General features: G+C 39.5%; 1 protein-coding gene across 1 annotated transcript in view; it reads right to left on the bottom strand.

The window, feature by feature from the left end:
- Positions 1 to 6,745, bottom strand: part of LAMA2 (laminin subunit alpha 2) — a gene marked incomplete at its 5' end in the record, with an annotated part of 713,189 nt that overhangs the window by 358,361 nt on the left and 348,083 nt on the right. The gene's annotated exons all lie outside the window — the stretch shown is intronic.

Below are 6,745 nucleotides of genomic sequence, written 5' to 3'. Positions count from 1 at the left end.
ATATATATATATATATATCTTAAAAACTGACAAAGCTATATACCTAGGAAAGAGTAGAAATCAAAGATGTAAAAAACAGAGAATGAAAGAACTGATTTACTATTGTCAGGACACATACTTAGGGAGTTTCCTTACTATGATTTTCATGTTCTGCCACTGAACTGTTTATCCTATATCTTCTTCTTCTCCTTCAACTTTCTAGGACTAGGACTTTACACATCTCAGCCAAAGACTTCATCTATCTGTGGTTATTAGCTCCCATCAAGTTTGCTTCAACTCATAATGACCTCACGTACAACAAAAAGTGTTGTCTGGCCCTACACCATGTTCACAATTGTTTTTATGCTGGAGTCCGTTGTTGTGACGACTGGGTTTGCTGAGTGGTTTCTAACCTAGGAGACTCATCTTCCAGCACTACATCAGATAATACCCTGTTGGATGCAAAGGACTTTTATTGGCTACTTTTTGGAAGTAGATTGCCAGGGCTTACTTTCTAGTCTGTTTCAGTATGGAAGCTCGGGTGAAAGCTGTCAACCTTGGGCAACCCTGTTGATACTGAAATGCTTCTGGCAGAGCTTCCAGCCTCACAGCAACAAGCAAGACACCACCATGTGACACACTGACACAGGGATGATTCTTCTAATTAGTCCCAGAGACAATGGAAGCCATCGGAGTGGAAGTTCCATCTTTCAACTACCAAGTCCACAAGCATATTTCTATTTCCAGTATCTTTGTCATATTTCCCTCATAAACAAGAAAGAGACCACTGAAGGAATAAAGTATGCAGAATTGTGTTGTGTAGGAATTTAACACTAGTTTAGTGTCAAACATCTTCCTCTTCATTTTGTTGGGTTCTGGTCAGCTCTACCCTAGCTAACCCAGCTGGGTCATGGGTACCAGTTGCAAGCTTGGGAGTCACACTCCTTCCTTCACTTCAGATCAGTCAGCACCTTCTCTCTCTCATCTCTAGCCCTCAGGGTCTAGTTCAACGCCCATAGGCTCAGGAGTCCACACAACTCCTTACACTTTAGACCACTTCCTCTCATCCCTAGCCTCTGTGGGCTAAGTCAAAGAGTGCCAAACTCAGCCCGTTTCTTTACTGCTGCACTTTTCCCACTTCCACTCATCAGGTAGACTCAGGTGGTCATAAATGAGCAGCATACAAGCCTGCTACTCACCAGCTCCTTTTAACTTCCAGCCTTGGAAGGGGTTTCTCTCATGGGCCATGACATTCCTGCTTCAAAGTAACCAAAGCCAACCCACTTGCTCAAAATTCAAAAAGCCGGTCATTTTTTTTATTTCTCTCTCTCTCTCTCTCTCTCTCTCTCTCTATCTATCTATCTCTGCAGGTTCTTCCTTCAAATGAAAATCTTCTGTTCACTCAGTAGTTCTGGGTGGATCTCCATGTCTTTTCAAATGCATATGTCCTGACTCTGAAAGTTCTGGGTGGGGCTCAGGTTTTAAACCACCAATATTATGCACACAAGGAATGAAACAAAAGCCTGTGTTTCTTCTGGGCAAATTCTGTTCTCTTTTTAACATATCCAATCAAGTGTTGGCTGAAGGTGGACTTACATGGTCTCTGTTATCCATACCCAATGTTCATTTCTAACATACAACTAGGAAATAGAACATTCAATATCCACAGTACATTCTGATAAACACACAATCCTTTTTAAAACATTCCAGTTTCATCTCTTCACCTTGACAATCTTCCCATTCTATGCTTATGGCCTTGGGCCTCTGGCTGGGTGTAACCAGAAGGCTTAGCCTCTCAATCAATTATCTCCTTTAATCAGTCTGGCTCTTGCCTCAGGCCTTTCTCTTCTCACCTACAGAAAATTATCTCTTATATTCCTTTCCACCATTACAGGTAAGAACAACAAAAGTAAACATTTAAGAATCAAAGGTTTCACTTCAGACCCTCTTCCATCTTTCTCTTACAAAGTCCCATGCTTCCACGAATCTGGAGCCATTGCAATAAATCTCACTTCTGACACCAACCGCTAAAAGGGCAAAGAGGCAGCATTTCTTGACCTGTCCAACCTCCTGAGGGGGAAACAGAGTCACTATCAACAAACAGCCCAAAGCTTACTCCAGTAAGGCAAGACATGCCTCCACCCTCCAATCTTTTTGCTGGTTCTGACACCAACCATGCCTCCCACGGCACTCACTGCTTCTCTGCTGGGTTCAATAATTCATTGCAATGGCTGCACAGAACTCCTAGACAATACTCATGATTACAGGGTTTATTAGGGAAGTAACAGGCTACAAGTCAGGTTCAAGAATGCACTCAAGATACAATTCTTCAATCAAGACAATCTCTCCTCTGTTGTGCCCTCATGATTGCTTCTCTGGCTCTTGTTCTCTCAAGCTGGCTGCTGCCATGCTCAGGCAAGTGTTATAAAGCTCTTTTAGCTGCTGATAGATACACCTACATGCATGCCACTCTGCCAGCAAGTTTCCTGCCCAATGGTTCTCAGCTATCTTGCTCCATGGGGTCGTAAGGCTGCTATCTTGTGCCTTTGGTTCCACTGCTGCTGTCTCTCTGCCTGGGTGTCTCTGCCAGGACAGCTCTGCCAAGGAGGTCCAGCACAGGAATCTTGGGTCCAAGAATGCACTCCCTTTTACCTCCAGCTCTTCTCTCTTGATGACAGTGAGATCCCTTCTTCTACTTCTCAGAGAGGTCATGCTAAGCCCAGCAGCATGGCAAAACTAACCAATCCAAACATTAGAGTTTCATTACTTTATTTCCATGGTCCCACTCAGTAATCTGGTGGGAGTCATAAATACCATGTCTAGAAAAGCTATACCAGGTAATTCACTCCACCATAGTGAGTATGGCTCTGGTGGCATACTGCCTAAGGCATTTGACTGCTAACCAGAAGGCTGATGGTTCAAACCCATAAGCCACTCCCTGGAAAGAAGATTGGGAAATCTACTTCTATAGAGATACCACCTCAGAAATCCAAGGAGAGGTCGCTATGAGTCAAATTAACTCAACAGCAGTGAGTTTGGATTTTGGTTTGATAGTGTGCGTGTGCGTGTGCGTGTGCATGTGTGTGCGTGTGTGTGTGAAGAATTCTTTCTCCTTTCAAAGAAACCTCAGTAGGTTTGTAATCTGAATTCCATTATCTGTTGTCTTCCCAATATTCCCCTTCTCTGTTGCATCAGTAATAGCTTTATTTCTATCGGGTCATTACTATCTGCACAAAAAATAGATCTAGTATCTCTCATCCATAATAAACTAAGCAGAAAAACAATAAAAATATTCCCTTAATATCCCACAACTTTCTAGTTACTTGTTTTTCTTTTCAGTAAAACTACTCTAAAGAAGCGTCTACATGTCTTGCTTTCTTTCCCACTTCCTTTCACATGTCATCCCATTTTAATCTGTCTTGTGTCACTACCACTCTACTAAAACTGCTCTTGCCAGTATCACCAAATGCCAGGTAGCCAAATCCAATGTTCAGTTCTATGATTACATCTGTGGTAGCTAAGTTTGTGTGTCAACTTGGCTAGGCCTGGTTGAGTGACTGGGCAGCTGAATGTAGTTATCCCCCATGGTGAGATTGGTAATTAACTCCATGATGGAATCTATTGGAGCAGCTGAGTAGCTGCTTTGCATATGCAGTCTGCTTCCTGTATATAAGTAGCAGCTTTGAGAATGGTCTCTAGCTTATAACACTCTTGGACCCTTCATATAGCCATGTCATTGTTCAGCAGCCTGCCAAGCTGTGCCAAACTTGGGACTTTCAATGGACTTGAAATTAATGGCCTGCCATGTGATTTGGTAACATCAGGACTGTACCATTTTGTCTGTCGACCTTGGGCTTGTTAGCCTCAGCAGCCATCAGCTGCCTGAGTGAAGAGATGCCTCTAGCTTCAGTGGACCAGGAGCAAGAGGCAAAGCTGAAGCCCAAGGTAGAGCTGTTGTGACCCAGTCCCTAGACCCTGGAACTTTGAGCTTGGACTGAGAGTCTCCAAACTGTAAGAGAATAAACTCCTGTTTGTTCGGCCATCATCCCATTGGTGGTATATTCTTGTCAGAGCAGCACTAGGTAACCCGAACAATATCTTATCTGACCCCCTATCAACATTTGGCCCACTAGATTTGTGGGGTTTTCTTGGTTGTAATCTTTATGGAAGGATATAACCAGGCCTTTCTTCCATAAGGCTATTGGTTGGATTTGAACAATCAATGTTTAGGTTAGTACCTGAGTGCAAACCATTTGCCCAACCCAGGAACCTGTCTAGAGTCTCTGTGCTCTCAAAATGTATGCTCCTCAAATACTTATTAGCTAAGTGAAAATAAGAACACTTTTATGAAGGCACTCTGGTGGCATAGTGCCTAAGGCATTTGACTGCTAACCAGAAGGCTGGTGGTTCAAACCCACCAGCCATTCCTCAGAAGGAAGGTTGGGCAATCTACTTCTATAGCAATACTGCCTCGGAAACCAAAGGAGGGGTCACTATGAATCAAATTGACTTGACGACGGTGAGTTTGGTTTTGTGGGGAGGGTAAAGGGGATTTACTGGGAAATTAAGAAAATATTTAAAAGGCTAACTGTGGAGAGAGGTATAAGATGTTAAGTACAAATGAGGAAAAGAATTTTGAATCAGCACTGTGGCCCCAAATGAAGTAAAAAAGAATGGCTTTATAATGGAGTCATTTAATCTGTGTTTGACTAGGTGCGCTCAGCCACCTAGAATTAGGACATTGATGGTTATTTGAGCTTATACAGCTTTTAAGAAATCCCAAGATATTAGTGAAAACAAAGCCAAAGCTTTGAGCTTATGAGCCAAGCTCAATAAAATAGCAAATGAAATCAAGAAAGGATAGGACTGGAGAACAGTAGGTCTAGGGTGAGAAATTTTGAGAGAAAAAGCAAAAATTACTACAGTGTAGAAGTAATGAAGTCAGAGAGAAACTCCAGAGTCCCAGATGCATTTTCTCCTGATTTGACTGAATTCTTTTACAAATTTTAAAGTAAATTTATTTATCAAACAATTATTGTGTCACAGTCAAAGGATGATTTCATTATCCTTTTCTATTTCTTGGTTGAAATTCTTTTTCACATTTGCTTCTTTCTCTTTTATTATCTTCTATTAAATTGTTACTATTATTTAGCATTGAATTTGAGATTTCTCCACCACAGCATACGTTTTGTGACATCCCTCTCCATTGGAATATCTCACTCTTTTGAATGATAATGGCACTTATGTTTGGAATCACTTATTGGTCCCTTAATTATATAGTGCTGTGATTTTATTTTTTTCATAGGTATTTGTTCTGTCTCCCTAAACAGATTGTTAACTGTTTAAGAAAAGGATTATGCTGTATATTTCCTAATAATCCCTCAATATCTAGTGCAGAATTTATCAATGATCCTCAATAAATATTTTTGAAGAAAGGAACAAAGCAAAAATAAACACATCTAATAAAATATTTCTAATACTCAGTTTTATATTTAATGGTCATTTAGAGCTTGTGTGAAAGATGACTAAGAATATGTAATGTGGAATAAATACTGAAGCAGAGGTGGAACCAAGGTCTTTACTATTTCAATTGAATCAGGAACTTAAAGATTCAAAGGGAGCTTTCTGGTTTAAAATCAAAACTGAAAAGCTCTTAAGAAAACAATATGTTTCTCAAATATGGCAGTACATGTAAAATCAAATCTGGGTTGGCACAGGTAATTCATATCCACACTTATTTTTTTTTTTCCTTTTCTACATGAATTTTAGAAAAGCAAGCATGATGAATTATATTTAGGTTTAACTCTAGATTGGTGAATCTGAGGCCAGTTAAAGAAAACACATTTGTCATGAATACGACTCTAAGCACTGCATATCCTCTGGAAGCATGCATTATTTTAAAGTACAAGAGAACTGACAAAGTAATGCCTGGAGTATTTCTATAAATGGCATAATGTGGTAGTGTTCTGAAGTGAAACATCTTGGTGCACTCAAATGATTCCTTAAATGCACCATTTTTGAAGAATTGAAGCTCTCTATCAGAGAAATACAGTTTACATTTTTTGACTATGTTTCAAGCAAAACCAATTTTTAAACCACCTAAAAGAAAATACTTTGAAGTAAATGAAAAGTATTGCTTTTAAAATGACACAATGTGGTATTAAGTAAGAAACATTAATCTTATTACAAATCTGTAATATTGAGACACAAATAAATAAATCACTCTCTAGATATTAAACAAATCAAAGACTTGTAGGGAATTTTCTAGAGCAAAGCATGTCTTCCATATTCCATACTCTTAGCATTCTGAAGATTGTGTGTTTCAGATGATTGATTGTGACTTGGTTGTATTCTTGAGAAGGAGAAAGAAGATTAAAAATAGAATAAAATTTAATCAATTTTAGTGCTAAAAGGAAAGTTGGAAAAGAAGGGAAATATTTGGAAGGATTATTTTCCTACCATTTATCATCAGTGGATTAAATAGCAGACAGATGTTTATCAAAATATTTAATTTTTTGTTTGTTAAGGAAAGATATCTCAAATAAAACAAAAACAATCTCAAGAGGGCATTCTATAGTTAGCACTTTTTCAGAGACTTTTTGGCAGGCTTTCAAATTTCTTCTTTAATCATATATTACCATTTGTGTATTCGTTGATGGAAAAACTTACCTCTTTTTAGAACAGTATATTGAAAACCGCTGGGAGGTCCGGTAGCATAGTGCCTAAGGCACTGGACTGCTAACCAGAAGGCTGGCCGTTCAAACCC

Source organism: Orycteropus afer, unplaced genomic scaffold (genome assembly GCF_000298275.1).
Source record: "Orycteropus afer afer isolate SDZICR_OR568_19922 unplaced genomic scaffold, OryAfe1.0 scaffold00182, whole genome shotgun sequence".
Taxonomy (NCBI): Eukaryota; Metazoa; Chordata; class Mammalia; order Tubulidentata; family Orycteropodidae; genus Orycteropus; species Orycteropus afer.
Note: the sequence above shows the minus strand (reverse complement) of the source record. Positions and strands in the feature narration are given on the sequence as shown.